Raw genomic sequence first — 16798 nt, 5'->3', positions numbered from 1 at the left:
TGTATGTTTATAAATAATTACTTTTTTCAATAAATTCTACCTACTCTTTCGCAACTGTGCAATGATAATGACAATTGAGTCACAAGACACTATCTTTCTTGACATTGTTGTTTGGTTGACACAGTGCTTTGTTTAACAAAAATATATTATTTAAATTTTAGGTCAATCACCGACAGCTGAAAAAATTTCCATATAATAGTGAACAGAATATAATTTCAACCATTTATATATAGGTACGTGCCGAGTCGTGTAAGCTAATTCAGTATTAAAGATATTTTGGTTTTTTAACATCCAATAAAATGTTCTATAACGTGAATACGTCGAATACGGTGTTAACAGTATTATTGGTTTTCCACTGCATATTTTATGCAGCAAGTACTGTTTCAGCATGTAAGTTTGAATTGTCATATAATATTTGTTTGTGAAAAGAATTACTGTAAATACACTATATATTGATAATGTAATATTGAAGTATTTTTGGTGTTGGAAGGAATTGGCATGCCATCCTATTAAAACCACATCTCGTTTGGATCAACGTCATCTATATATTATACATTTCTAAATCGTTGATTATGGCCCGGTTACGATCTACATTGACCGCCAGGCCTTATTTTTGCAGATATCCGATTATGCCACCAGTGTGTAAATCGCACCTGACGGTGCATTTCTGCACTGAACGGTCTCACACCATATGCGGGATTTTGCTTATTAACAAACGGGTTAAAGTTAAAAATAATTACTAGATAAAAATAACTTTTTATATGCAACGTTTTAAATTTTCTGTTGAATTATTATGTTCAATATGCTCCAACTTGTACTTATATGAAGTAAATAAAAAACAAACAAACAAATATAGAATACTGAAATGTCATTTTGATATTTCATTTTGATTTCGATAGTAACGCACGTATATATTAATAATTTAGTTGCTAGGACCAATTTTACTTTTTACGAATTTTTATAAAATAACTTTCCATACAAAACAGAATTAACTGAAAATGAAATCAATTCTGTGTAAAGGTGGATAAAAGTATTAAAAGAATGCATTGGCATCATATTCTGATACATTCTAAAAGTTTCAAATGTCTAGCTAGTCAGGAAGTTAGTTAAAAATCGATTGCAAGATTTGTATTGGACAAACAACCACCGGACAAACAAGAATACGAGCTAATAAAAACGTTGTAATGAGCATCATGCTCTCATCGCTAAATGCAATTTTGAGGTAAAACAACGTCAATAGGTAAGTGGCGTGAAATGATTTTCAAAGTAATTTTTGATAATTTGGTAGCGTTGTTTAAGCATGACTCTATTCATGATGATTTTCCAAACTATACTGATCATAAATATTACAAATTTAGCACAGTATCATACTTCGGCTTAACAGTCCTTTCTTCAGTTATATCCTTATGAATTTTCCTAAAAGCTTATTTTAGAGCGCGTCCAGAAGAAATTTCTTTGGTGTCTTTATTTTAAGACATACAATTATTTTCCTTTTGATAATTCATCAAACGATTATTTTCCGACTGCCTTTCTACAAGGTATACTCGCTTTTCACTCTCTTGGCTCTCATAGGTCACATCTGATCTTGAGACATTTTTATCTGGTATCACGACTCACGAGGGATGGTTTCCAACCCTGGCGTCCTAAAGAATTTGAATTTATATGCACCTGCCTATATATAAGGTCGCAGCCATATATTATAGGTCAGAACCATTTCCTCGTGTCGACGTTATCAGACACCATTAGCTAGCAGTACAAGACTAGTCAATGCGCTCCCAAAGATATAGATTTTTTCGGTGATGTACTGTGCTGTGTATTTTGTTTCTGATTTTTTATTTTTTGTATAACATTGTTTATGTATTTTTATTTATTTTTCTCTTCTCTCTTGTGAAGGTAATACCTATTTGTTTTTTAACTATGTATTCTTATTTAATTTGTAACAAGCCTTTTTCCAAAAAAATCTCATGTTGTGAACGTCCTGCACCCTGCTTTGTTATATCCACAATGTTTTGTTTTTTTCTCCCATTACTAAGAACTAAACTATTAACAATTAAATAAAGTGGGGGTAACCTATTTTGTAATTACGAACAAATACCATCATATATGAAAGTAACTGTAGTGTGGGTATATGATATTTTTTAATTTACATCAAGTTTCGTAAATTTGCTTCACCGTCTGTGATGATATTAATGTACCTACTTAATGATTATTTAGCAACGTCACTGTGTAATGGCGATCCTAACTTCAGCAGAACAAATTGTGGAGACTCTTGCCCCAAGACATGTGACAATATGGATGAAATACCAATGAAACCATGTCCAGAAACCTGCATTATAAATGGATACAATTGCACGCGCGTTAACATGATCTTACTCCCTACTTCAGTTTTAGTTTGTCAATTTATGGCTACGGCCGTATGTTGTAGCTTAACCACTGGGAAATGCCAAAAGAAATGGCGTATTTAAAAAAAACACTACCTTATTCTTAGGTCAATAATTATTATAAAGCAATCATTATTAGTAGGATGTTTATCACACTTGATTGGTCAAAGACATAGCTTATAATTAGTATCTTTAGAATCACCTTCAAATGTGTTAATCTTGCCCATTTTTTGAATAATAAAATGCCTAATTCTTGTCAAATTTTGGATCACAGAGATTATCAATATATTTTTTTATCGTAAATATTTCACTATAATAATGTCGACATAAATTATACTGATGGTTTTATAAATGCGTTTAAAAATTAATAAATGCAAAAAATTTTAACACCACTGCACATTTATGTACTGAAATATGACTATATTCCAAAACATTAGAGCGAGAGGTTTAAAAGAATACTATTTTATGTAATAAAAATACTTTATGCAGTCATCAAATGTTTAAAATAAATATAACGGATAATAAGGCTTCAAAATTATATAAATAGATTATCTACAACGTTTAAGGTATGTCCAGGATCATGCTTTGAAAATAGAAAAAAGCTCCATTTTAACCCTCGCTGAGCACGTCCGCCTAAGATTCTGTAATTGCTGTAGGTACATATAACATTTTTATGTATCAAACTATAAATGATCAAGTTATTTCATGTAAATTTTACGTATGCAGTTCGCCGTAGCACAGTTCAAGGTAAGCTGTTGTGTCGGATTACGTGGCAAGGGTTGGAGGTAGGCTGTTAAGATTCGACATTAATAGTGCAGACTAAACTTTGTCAATCGTACTTATTTGTTTTTATTGAACGAAAAATAAAATTTGCAGATGGTGCTGGTTAGTTTTTTAAATTCACTTAAACCCGGCCCGGACCAAACCACAATAGTTAAGGTAAGTATGCTATGGGCGATCTATTAAAAAAGTGCACACTTTTTCTGTAATATTTATTTGTTTTCGTTGAATTAATAATACACAATATCACAGATGGCGTCGGTTAGTTTTTTTAAATCCATTAAGCCCTGCCTACTCCAAACCATAATCGATAAAAAATATTCTTCAAGTGAAAATAAATATTTAATTTCGTCGTAATTAGATAGGATGCGCATGGCTCAATCGGTAAAGCATATTGTCGTGAATCTGTGTATTTCTTTAAAAAAAAAATTAGTAGGTATGTATCTGACATGTTTTCAAATTATGTATGTTTATACATAATTACTTGCAATAACTTCTAACTAATCTCTAATAACTGTGCAATGATAAACTATGAACACATGACACTGTCTTTTTTGACATAGTTTTTTGTTGACAATGATAACAAAAAGATATTATTTTATAAATTTGAGATTGAATTAATAATGATGAAACAGATGATGTTGGTTAGTTTTTTTTAAATTCATTAAGACATGCCTAAGCAAACCAAAATCGATAAAAAATATTCTACTTTCTATATAATATCTAAAAATAGTATGTATATTTAATGGCATAATTTTAGATATTTTATAGATAAACGAATATTTTTTTACTATTATCCACTATGACGATGTGCATGGATTAGGCGTGTTTTAATAAAATTTAATTTAAGAAAATATCCACACATTGTAGTCTAAGTTCAATGAAAACAAATACGTTTGACTGATAAAGTTTAGTGTGCACAATTTATGTCACGAACACCTGCTTACTAACCTACTTTTGAATCATTCACAATTCTATACAAATGTGAGCGATAATATTGTATTTTTTCTAATTTATGTACCTACCTATTTTCTTCTGTATTTTCCTTGCATGCATTCCAGTGCTTTCATATTTTATTATTTTATACTACCTTGTGTTGTTATATTTTATTTAGACATGATTGTGATTTTAATGCTATATGGCGATCTGTTTCCGATACAACGGCTCACGGTGAACTATGATAAGTCGAAATGAATAAGTACAAAATTCCGAACATGCTTTCAAATAGTTTAGGTAGGTATGCGTTTATTTATTTTGATGATATTGAAATAAGTACGTAGTTGGCTTTAAAATGTTGTCATTTTTTTTAATATAGATTTAGGTACCTCTATAATAATCCATATGTAATCAACGTAATACCCCGTTTACACGTGCATGGATTTTCTGCTGACATTACGTATTATAAATTACATTAAGTTACAAGATAGTTGGAACTTGCATCACGTATGTACATGCGCTGGAAAAAATACGAACCACACGGCGTAGCACATTTTGTCATTTACAAATTTTCACAACCTATCAAATAGCACCATACAATGACAACAGCGTGTTTCGCTTACGCTTGAACAGTTATTATCGCGATTATTTAATGTACACACTATTTCAACCAGTTATTCCATACACGTGTACGGGCGTACTGGTACATAATACACGTGGACTGGTACATAATAAAACAGTAACATAGATGTATATTATTTTGACTGATAATAAATAACATTTCTTAAATTTATTTAAATGCTTTCATTATAGTTAATATTGAAATTTTGTATATAATATATAATATTATATATCGAATACTGTGCAATATTATTGATAATTTGGGTGATATAGGTATTAAGAGTTTGTGCAATCCACTGTTGCCTATCGAAAGTTCATTAAAACACATTACACAATTTGAGTACCTACCTAAAACCTATTCATGACTATTAAATATTGCACAATATCGCTGCAGTCCAATGCAAGTGTAGTGAAAATACACTAGCTTTGCAATAACATTTAACCTTGCTTTTTAATAGGTAGATAGGTACTTTATATTAGACTTGCTTGCTTACTCCAAGTGGTAACGTAATACGTATATTTGCTTCGTACATTTCATTCGTCTGTACGGCGCTCAAATGTCCGTCGTCCAGTCCTAAGCATTCAGTCGTGGGCTCGAATTCAAAACTCATATGAAACATTTTAAAGTCATTGAAATGTATTTTAGTAGGTGTTTAATAGCCGCGACAATAAAATATACCTACGATAGGTTGAGATACAGCAAATTATTTAATAATATCATTGTATTGCTAGTTCAGATTCTGTTATTATTTTGTGTTTGGTCAGTAGTTTAATTATTAAGGATTTGTCAGAATACACAACTAATTATTAGTTTCGTAATATTGGGGAGGGAGTGAGAGTGCACAAAATTGTGTTTTTGCTAATTACTTTTCAAATGCAAATTAACACGTTAAATACAAAATTAATTAAAAGGGCCCGTAAGCATAATGTTTTTTATTGCAGATTGAGAATTATCATGCCTGAGGCTTTAATAACTCTCTTCTAGGGATTGCAATACCGGTATCTCAGTATTTTTCGATACCGAAATACCGGTTTTAAAAATCAGACAAAACCGATATCTTCGGTATTGAAAGTGGATATAAAATTTATTAATTAATATAAAACGTTTGGCATTACCGTATTTTTTTGTCCTTCTGGTTTATTTCCGTATTATATATAAACAATTAAATCGAGTTTCTAAATAAACATAAAAATAATCGTTACATCTTGTGAAAAAAATACCATAGAAAATCATGTGGGCTCAGTTACAAAACTATTAAATTTTGTGAAATCCTGCTTTACAGAATTGATAAATTTTAAGTACATTTTTATTATTAGTGTTATTAATGACATATTATTATAACAGAATAATTATTAGTATGACCGGAATAACGTCTCGAAGAAGAATTAAAAAATGTATAATACCATCTATGTAAAATCATCTAAAGCTTTATTAAACTTGTATAACAAGACGATTTTTTACAATAGCTATAGTTCCAAACATAAATAACTTATACGAGATAAACATAGATGTATGTTACAAGAAATATTTGTAAAGACGTGTAAATTAATAAAATTACGTATACATAGTGCGTCAGTCACAATAAATATTTACATTGATATTATTTTTATCCCATATCGCTGAAAGATAGGAAGGGGAATGTATCTATAAGTCCGACATTATAATTATGGTTTTGTAAACTGTTGAATATCAATGTACCTTACAAACCTTAGCAGATTCAATTATCAAAAGCACTTTATTATGTTAATCATGGGCGGCAATTCTTCTGGCACTTGACGCATATGACGTATGATATAAGTAGGATCGTCCTGGAAAATAAATCCCGACAAAACGGAAAATAATGACCGACATCGCACACAGAAAAATCATCTGGAGGGTTAGTTTTTAAAATTTTTAAATTATTATATTCATGATATTTATTACTGTTACAAGTGCTATTAACATTTATCCCGCCTACTGCTAATCGTCGCTTCAATCGTGGAGTGCCAGCAGTTCCACACTTTTTCTGTGTACATTCCCATTACTCAGACACTTCACTTTGAGTCTATTGATAAAAACCTGGTCTACAGGTAAAACTAAGGGCGTTTACCTATGAGGTATAACTAGCTATCGCATCCACGAGGGGTTATTGAATACGTGGCCATAATTATTATGATCGTTTTTGTTAGTTTGTGTCATCCGCACTGTCTTTTAGACATGCTGCATCGGAATATTATGGCAAGCTTTAGAGGCCCCCGATAGTCAGACCGATTTATTGATGCCACAGGTTTTCAGTTGTCACTTCTGTCAGTTTCTTGGGGGCGGGGGGGGTCCAAACCACAGAAACCTCCCCCCCCCCAAATTGTAACGTAAAACCAGGACTCGAAATGAACCGGAGCGAACTGGATCGCCGTTCCAGTTCATGTAATCCCCAAAATTATCGCTCCGTCTCGTGGAAAAAATAATTTGACCATCTGAGCTAAACGGGCCATATAAATTTTTATAAAATATACATAAAATTAGATAACTATCTCAATGGAAATTTATTGAGCGTTCCGGTTCGTAAAATTTTCCATTTTGAGCGCTGCGCAAAACCTAATCTAACTATGGCCAATCGTGATAACTACACGCTACCTATTGTAACTTACATACAACAATTTGGGTATTATCAGTGATATGGGAAACTACTTATATAATATTATTTTAATATGCCTATTTAATGGATCGTTTCCACAGCTACCGAAAATTTATCTGGAAGTTTAAGTCAAGAGACGGGTGATGAAGAATGCTCGGAAGGATGCTCGGGAGAAAATGAGATTTACATAACTTGCGTAAAACATTGTGACCCGTCATGCGAGGAACCCTTTCCAAAGTGCACATACCAATGCCACAATAGATGCTTCTGTAAACCAGGATTTGTAAGAAAAGATGGATTATGTGTACGGCCAATTGAATGCAGTAAGTATGCATATTAATTATTAATTTATATTTTATACCGAAGTCTGCCTCAAGCTACTCAGCCGACCCCGTGCTAAATCTCAAAAAGCTGCTCCCTTTATTTATAAAAAACACATACATATTTTAAATTACCAGGTAAGAACTTTCCGCTTAGAAAAATAATTTCTTCATTTTGGTATGTAAAAATACAATAAGTACAAAAAACACGGTCACAGTACCAAACACAAAATCACAAAGTCAAGAGAACAGCCTGCTGAGTAGGTAGCAGAATTTTTCCCATTTAGACGAATGCAGGATTCCAGTCTTTATAACATTCTCAGCGAGTTTTCTGCACTCACGTAAAGGAGAGAAATTTCATCCCCATATTTAACTATAAATCAAACAGCATCTTAGATGAACTCTTTAATAAGTAGTACAATCATACGTACATGTGATAATTGGATTGAAAGGCATGGGGAAATAAAATAGTTCAACAATAATATTATTATCCATGATAATATGAAAAATTATTTGTTTCTAACATTCTCCAAACACTAAAGCATCTCAATGCAGTGGTAGTTGCAGCACTTGTGGGACTTGCGAAAGAACCTGCAAAGAATAGAGCCTTCGGTGCACTGTAGAATGTCGCGTAGGCTGCTTTTGTACTGCGGGATTCGTTAGACACAACGGAAAATGCATTTATTAGCTCTATTCTTTTTTTGTGACCTCTATGTCTGCCACCATATAAGGAGCACGCACCGGAGCGCCGTTCCGTTTCGTGAAATCGGTAAAATTATCGCTCTGTCTCGTGGAAAAAATATGTTGATCGTCTGAACTAGATAAGCCTTTTAACACACTTATTTTTATAAAATTCACATAAATTTAAATAACTTTCCAAATATCTTCAGAAAATTGTCGAGCGCTCCGGTTCGTAAACTTTTCCATTTCGAGCGCTGATCCTTCCGTGGATAATACGCTTAAGGGGGGACATGCTCGTCGAAGGTCAAAATTGAGTTTTTATTGTATTTTCAAACCATGATCCTGGACACTCCTTAAACGTTGTAGATAATCTATTTATATAATTTTGAAGCCTTATTATTCTTTATAGTTATTTTAAACATTTGATGACTGCATGAAGTATTTTTGTTACATAAAATAGTATTCTTTTAAACCTCTCGCTCTAATGTTTTAGAATATAGTCATATTTTGGTACAGAACTGTGCAGCGGTGTTAAGATTTTTTACATTTATTAATTTTTAAACGCAATTATAAAATCATTAGTATAATTTATTACGAGATAATTTTTGTAAAATATTCACGATAAAAAATTATATTGATAATCTCTGTGATCCCAAATTTGACAAGAATTAGGCATTTTATTATTCAAAAAATCGGCAAGATTAACACATTTGAAGATGATTCTAAAGATATTTATTATAAGCTATGTCCTTGACCATTCAAGTGTGATAAAAATCTTATGAATAATGATTGCTTTAAAATAATTATTGACCTAAGAAGAAGGTGGTGTTTTTTTGAAATACGCCATTTCTTTTGTCATTCCCTAGTGGTTAAACTACAACATACGGCCGTAGCCATAAAATGACAAACTATAATTAAAGTAGGGAGTAAAATTATGTTAACGCGCGTGTTTGAACATGTACCTAACCGAATTTTTTTTTATTTTTTTTTAAACGGTACATGTTCAAACACGCGCGTCAATATCATTTTACTCCCTACTTTAATTAGAGTTTGTCAATTTATGGCTACGGCCGTATGTTCTAGCTTAACCACTAGGGAATGACAAAAGAAATGGCGTATTTCAAAAAAACACTACCTTATTCTTAGGTCAATAATTATTATAAAGCAATCATTATTCATAAGATGTTTATCACACTTGAATGGTCAAGGACATAGCTTATAATAAATATCTTTAGAATCATCTTGATATGTGTTAATCTTGCCGATTTTTTGAATAATAAAATGCCTAATTCTTGTCAAATTTGGGATCACAGAGATTATCAATATAATTTTTTATCGTGAATATTTTACAAAAATTATCTCGTAATAAATTATGCTAATGGTTTTATAAATGCGTTTAAAAATTAATAAATGTAAAAAATCTTAACACCACTGCACAGTTATGTACCGAAATATGACTATATTCTAAAACATTAGAGCGAGAGGTTTAAAAGAATACTATTTTATGTAACAAAAATACTTCATGCAGTTATCAAATGTTTAAAATAACTATAAAGGATAATGAGGCTTCAAAATTATATAAATAGATCATCTACAACGTTTAAGGAGTTTCCAGGATCATGGTTTGAATATACAATAAAAACTTAATTTTGACCTTCGACGAGCATGTCCCCCCTTAAGAAAGCTATCATTTTGTTCTCTCATAATTTGGTTGAAGTAGGCTAAGTAGAGTGTAGTTTTTTTTTTTTATTTTATTACGACGTCGAACTTCTCGGACTGTCCCATTCATTTGAGGTAGTGAAGATTAACCACTTTATCAGTTCAAACGATTTTTAGTATACTACGTCTATAATAGCTACATCTAAGTCGCCTCAACTATCCGTGATATTAATTATGTCTTGGTTCAGTGTCTATAACTACTGTAGTTAAATATATAAATATATTTTTTTTAAATTATATTGTGGATTTTTGCAGTTGCGGCCATATAGTTTGAAAATTAACGCACAAACTTCCAACAAACTTGCTGATGACTTCATAGTTTTAATAGAAAAAACTAAATGCACCTTTTTCATATAAAATTTTATTTAAAGTAGTGTTTTATATTATAAAAATTGTTTTATTATAGAAAAAAAAACAAAAAAAAAATATAAAACATAGAAAAATAAAAAAGAACCATAAAAATCACTTAATCATCACTAGGGTACGAAATATAATTTATTTCGATGTCGGACAATTAAATAGATTTTTTTTCTCTCGAACTGCATTCATAAGTCATTTTTGGGTTTTTATGCAATTAAGACCCTATAGATCTCAGTGTGCGATATATTATGTGATGACGATTAAAACTATTATAGTGTTTTATATGCTGGTTACCTATATGCTTTTTTACGCCATTTATCATGAGTTGTAGGTACGTAAAATAGAGGATTATTAGTTCCTTAAATTTGTACAGTGGTATATCGATCAGAATATAAAATTTGTGTTATATATGTACTAAATAAGCTATAGTCCTATTGATTGACTGATGGTAACAAAACTATCTGCATTTACTTTTCTTAAAATGATTATTTTGAAGCGGAATTTCAACAATTTTCGGGTTTTACTATATTTAATATTATTTATTTTAATATTATTAATCTTAATCTTTAGAAGAATCGTTTCTATTAGAATAATATTAATGCTCATATTCTTACATACCCAATTAAAGATTAACACATTTTTTTTTACATTAACAGTTAAGAAGGTGTGTGGTGTCAACGAAGTATTTGTTTTATGGACACCGGCATGCCCTCCACAAGAGCCTACTTGCAAGATTTTATTGTCAGGAGTCGAAGTCATTTGTCCACCATCAAACAATAAATTGTGGAGCCCCACCTGCAGGTGTAAGCCAGGATATATAAGAAATGACAATAACATATGCGTTCCTATAAATCAATGTGAGTTTTCCCTTTTTAGAATCAAGTCTGATAAGAATAAAATTATACTTGCACCTACACCTATTGACATAATACCCCGTTTACACGTACATGGATTTACTGATGACAGTATGTTTTATCGCAGCCATAAGAAGAAAATGCACGTACAAACATGTATTATCCTGCAAGTTGCAATATTGCATGCACGAATCAAAAAAGTTCGGAAGCTTCAGAATTTTCACGTGACAGTTGGGATTTGTTCGATATCTGCAACTGTGCAGTAGAACGATAGTAGCAAACCTGTCGGAAAAAGAACTACACCACTTAGAGATTCATTTTGAGGTTAACCGTTTTTGACGACTGTCAAATAGTACCATAAAATGACAACATCGCGTCTCGCTTTCTCTTGAAGAATGAGATTGGCGAAACAGTTAGCACTTTTACGTGTAAACAGATATTATCGCGATAGTTTAAATCACTTTAAAATACACACAATTGGTGCAAGTAAATCCATGCACGTATACAGGCGCTATTAGATTTAGTGCTTGAAATATGTTAGATCCATATATAAGTATATGAATACATAAATATTTTTGTGCCCCAAGAAAATGATACTAATATAAATAAAAAAAACCTCCTCACATACCTAGAGGCTCGTCCATATATGGACAATCTTCAGTATTTTGACCCCCCCCCCCCTTCCATGATCAGACTTTGTCACAATACCTTTTACATCCTTGTCTAACTTACATAACATTTTTGAACCACCCTCCCCTATTCGTTTAAAAATGATCGATAACATAATATTTTTTTTATAATCTCTTAAAAAGATCTCAGAAAGAAAAGGTTTGTGAACAGGACACATTTTCTGTCATCTCCGCTCTCGCTATCACTTTCGTTACAAATCACCACATTATATCAGAATGAAAAAAATGTCTTTCATTAAATTTGGTTTCAATCAGCGATATAGCGTTCAGCTAAAAAAACTTTATTAGATATTTACTTTGATTTATATTCTATCTATATGTACGCTAATCATAACCAGGGTCTGGGGTAGTTCTTTCGTCACACCTTTCAAATGTGCTTTCTTATTTGTTACACCACGGTATACGCCGAAAAGGATGTATAGACGTGGCAGGTGATAGAAGGAGTGCGTATGTTTAAAATTATATTATTTAATTTTAAACTTTCAACGAGTTGTATTTAAAAACAGCTATAATACTCGTATATTATGTTGCATCTCAATGCCACATAAGTATAAATGTAATCCGAATAAATGATAAATAGGTAGCTTCTTTTAAATATCCTTTCGATAGTTTGTTGTACAGCAATCAAGGTTCCATTGTATTATAAACTACAGTAAATTTGATAAGATAGTGAAATTATATTATAAATTCACTTATAAAATCATATAGTAGAATAACATTTCCATTTTGCTTTTTCAATGCTTTCAGGTTGTAAAGACCGCAATTCTGAGGTGATTTCCTGTCCAAGCCCTTGTCCTGGAGGAACTTGTATGCAACACGAGTTTTCACCATGCAGGAGGATATGTCCTGCGAAAGGGTGTCAATGCAAAAAGGGATTTTTCAAAGTTTCCGATAGCGATGCTACATGCATTTGTGTAAAAAAATGTCCAGCAGTTGTAATAGGAGCATGAAAAGATCTTTTTAAATACTACCTAATAACATTTAATATATATATTTTACTTTCTCGAAAATAAACCAATAGCAAGTGTTATTGATTGATAGGTAATTGTTTTTTTTCTGTAAAAGTTTTAATGTTACCACTGTAAAATGTATTTATTGTGTTATGAAAAAGAAATTCGATATTTTTTTTTATAGAAAAACCAATAGCGCGAGCCCAAGCGATAAGATATTCAAGTAGGTACTATCCACGCTCAATTATTCTACGAGGACGCTTTCAATATGTTATTTCATATATTTTGATTTTTAATTTTATTACAAATTTAAAATTCCATGTTTTTATTTACAGTTTTTACCTTCTTTTATTTCTTATTTAATTTCCAATCTTGTTCTCGATTTTCTTGAAGTATCCTTTCCAAACGAGTTAAAAAAGTAAATTCACCATAAATTCATCTTTATAACTAGTGCATAATCAAGATTGCAGCTGTGATTATGATTTTTTTTATTTACAAAGGCATGGAAATCTCAATTTTCCGGGTTTTGCTGCACCATTGCAAAAAAACGAATAAAAAATTCTGCTTCAAGATAACGATTATGTAAAATTCTTACGTAAAACATTTGTACTAATAAATATAGCATCATAAAACACAAAGTGTGTGTTTGTGTGTGAATAATAGTATGTAATTATATTATTCTTTTAGTAATAGGTAGGTAGGTAGCAGTGGCGAAGGGTGATTTTTGGAAAGAGGTTGGCTGTGGAGATCTGAGAATAAGAGCACACTTTTCAAGTATACTTAGGGAAATAGGAAAATAATACGATGTTACTACTAATGAATAAGTACATACTAGTGACGACGACACACTAATTTATTATGTTTGAGGCTTTCACGGTTGTATTTTATCGTAGTAGATTTTTGGGTTTCCACCTTGTGTCCTTCTTCCTTCTTTCCTCGACGCGTCTGGCTCGTTGTAGAGGCCATTATCATATGTTATCAAGGGATGATATGATCATAGCATCTCTTGATAATGGCCTCTGCAACGAGCCCGTAACGTCGAGGAAAGAAGGAAGAAGGACACACGGTGGAAACCCAAAAATCTACTACGATAAAAAAACAACCGTGAAAGCCTCAAACATTATAAATTAGTGTGTCGTCGTCATTTGACGTTTTTGAAGATTATTTTCTATATCGATTATATGCTCAAATACGAAAAACTAGCATTACTAAATACGTCTTATTAAATTACCAACACTGTTAACTCACAAACTTCTTGCCATGTCAATAAAAATAAACGAATCCCGTATAGATAATTGTAGTGGTAGTCCTGACACCAGTAAAATGATAAATCATATTGTTAGTAATATTATAAGGTACATTGATTTAAATGACAACGGTGTATTTAAAACATATTGACTACCGCAGGGGCGCACTCAGTAATTCTCAGCAACTCAGAATGTAAATTAGTCCCATAGGCTCTTTTTCTCCTTCATATAATTATTTTTACATATTTTCACAATACACGGCGGGATATTTGTACAGTTTCTCCTAGTTTTTATTAAATTGGAGGCACAATGGCGGTAACCGTTGAATGTGTCATCAGCGACTGGCGGATTGGAAGTGACTAACAGTGACCATGCTGTACATGTGCGCCTAGTATGATAAAACATGACTCAAATAATATCGGCTGTGCTAACCGCTTGGTCTAGAGCTCAGGTTCCCAACCATTTTCGGGTGGCGACCCTTTTTTATAAAAACCATATGACCCGCGACCCCGATGAAATTGAAAAAGGCATTTTTAATATGGTAATTAAAAAACAACGAAAATAGTTTTTTTAGTATAATTTTATTTTAAATTATGTTTAATAATTAATTTAATGCGATGGTTGAAGTTGCATGTTATTAATAAGCCTCAAAATTCACGGGTGGGTTTTTGTAAACGCCAACCTCATATCATTCTTAACATTTAATATATTTCTTTCTTTTGTTTTTAAACGAAGAAGAGTTGAAAATCCACTCTCGCAGAGATATGTAGACACAAATGGAACTAAAACTCCAAAGGCATGCATCATATTTGGGTATGAATGATACATAGGTACCATACCAGAATTGTTTGATCAATTTTTCATTAAACAAGTTACGTGCCGAGGAATCATTCCGCAAATCCAAGAATTCGTTTTGTAATTCATCGGGAATGCTGGCTACATCAAGGGAAGCAGAGAATGGATTTCGTGTCAATGTAATTTATTCTTCTTTCAGCTCAGGAAAGTAACGCTGAAGTTCGTTTTCAAGGAATTCGAGATGCCCAGTAATCTCCTCTTTCAAATTTTCATTTATTTAACCTTCAGATTCATCTACCACACTGCAGAGTTTCTCAAACATGTCAATGTTTCCAAGATTTTTTTTTCGCCAGTTTTGCAGCTTGGATACAAATGCCCTGAGATAATCGTGAAATGCGATAATATTCATTTCCTTTCACTGAAGTTTCAGGTTAAGCCTATTTTGCTATTCTAATATATCTGCTTGAAATGCTACTCTTTTCAACCAAGATTTGTCGTTAAAGTATACCAAAAGGTCATGTTTCCTTTGCACTTCCGGGAACAACTTGATTTCATCTTTCAATTCAAAGACACGATTCACCACATTTTTTTTTCGACAACCAGCGTACTGCAGTGTAAAAAGGAAGAACCTCGCGATCAGAATCTATGTCTTTAAACAGACGGGCGTTAAGAGCTCCAGATTTGATGTAATTTTTATCAGCGAATCAAGTACCTCTTGCAGAGAAGTTGGAAGAGTCTTACTGACAAGGGCATACCACTGAACAATAGAGGCACTTCACCATTACTCACAATCTCTCAACACATGTTTCAACCAACTGTGACAGAATAGCGTACCTAGATTACACTTATTTTAATTTAAAAAAATATATGAAATTATTCAAATTTCAAGACACCATTAAAAATAATAATTGCATTATAGTGAATATTTTTTTTAGTTGACTGTATAAGTTGGCGAACCCACAGAAAACCCGTCGCGACACCCTTCGGGGTCGCGATCCATAGGTTGGGAACCCGTGCTAGAGAGTTACACTATTTATGCCGAATTCCACTGAAAAAAATGTTCTTTTGATTTACACCTCCACCGACTGTAGTCACTGTAGTCTTTCTTCTCGCCGAATGTTTATCGTCGATTTTTGGTTTTTTAATATTGAGGTTCCAAAATAATAATTAAAAATGGACAAAAGAAAGTATTATTGCATTTAACTTATACACAAACATACTCAACACAACACAGCCTAATTTCTCGTTTATCGATCTTTTGTGTATTGCACTCGATGTACCTACACCATGGCCCCTACATCCCGAAACGGGCCCTCAGGGCTGGCGGCCCCCCTACCTACCGCTTAGATTAAAGGCAGTGTGAAACAGTACATTAACGCTTTTCAAATTGTGTTTTAGTTCAAATTAAGGGTAATTATACAGTGAATTATTGGCAATATATATAATAATCAGAAAATATATTGCACAATTATGTAATTCAAAATGTTCATGGCCATGAAGTATAATATACTTTTTTTTACTATTAAAGCTAATTTATGATGTGTGTTTATCTCACTTATCTGGTCAACCCGACACGCCGGGCCCCCCACAGCCCGGGTCCCCAGGTTAGAGCCATGTCACCCCTTCCCAGCCATGACCTACACCACTCCAGAATTTGGGTAACACCGAGAATTTTTTGACAGTTCCATTAGGGATTGGGTTTTTAAAAAACCCCGATTAGTGATTCGAAATTTTTGTGTTAGAAATTAAAATCTAAGATTTTTTCTAAAAAGGACGCTGGAGAATTGCCAATCATTTTTTGCCGTGTTTTTATTTTTCTAAGCCAGTGGTCGGCTAATTTCGGCTCGCGA

General features: G+C 32.4%; 1 long non-coding RNA gene across 1 annotated transcript; it reads left to right on the top strand.

Annotated features, from left to right (window-relative positions):
- The first annotated feature begins 221 nt into the window (after nucleotides 1–221).
- On the top strand, nucleotides 222–12995 carry LOC147067899 (uncharacterized). Its single transcript, XR_015071384.1, has 4 exons — nucleotides 222–390; nucleotides 7435–7656; nucleotides 11070–11270; nucleotides 12704–12995. It is a non-coding gene; the product is annotated as an uncharacterized LOC147067899 (long non-coding RNA).
- The last annotated feature ends 3803 nt before the right edge of the window (nucleotides 12996–16798 follow it).

The sequence above is a fragment of the Rhyacophila brunnea genome, unplaced genomic scaffold (genome assembly GCF_057557595.1).
Source record: "Rhyacophila brunnea isolate RB1 unplaced genomic scaffold, BYU_Rbru_1.0 scaffold_3, whole genome shotgun sequence".
NCBI classification, from domain to species: domain Eukaryota; kingdom Metazoa; phylum Arthropoda; class Insecta; order Trichoptera; family Rhyacophilidae; genus Rhyacophila; species Rhyacophila brunnea.
This window is presented reverse-complemented; position numbering and strand designations above follow the sequence as displayed.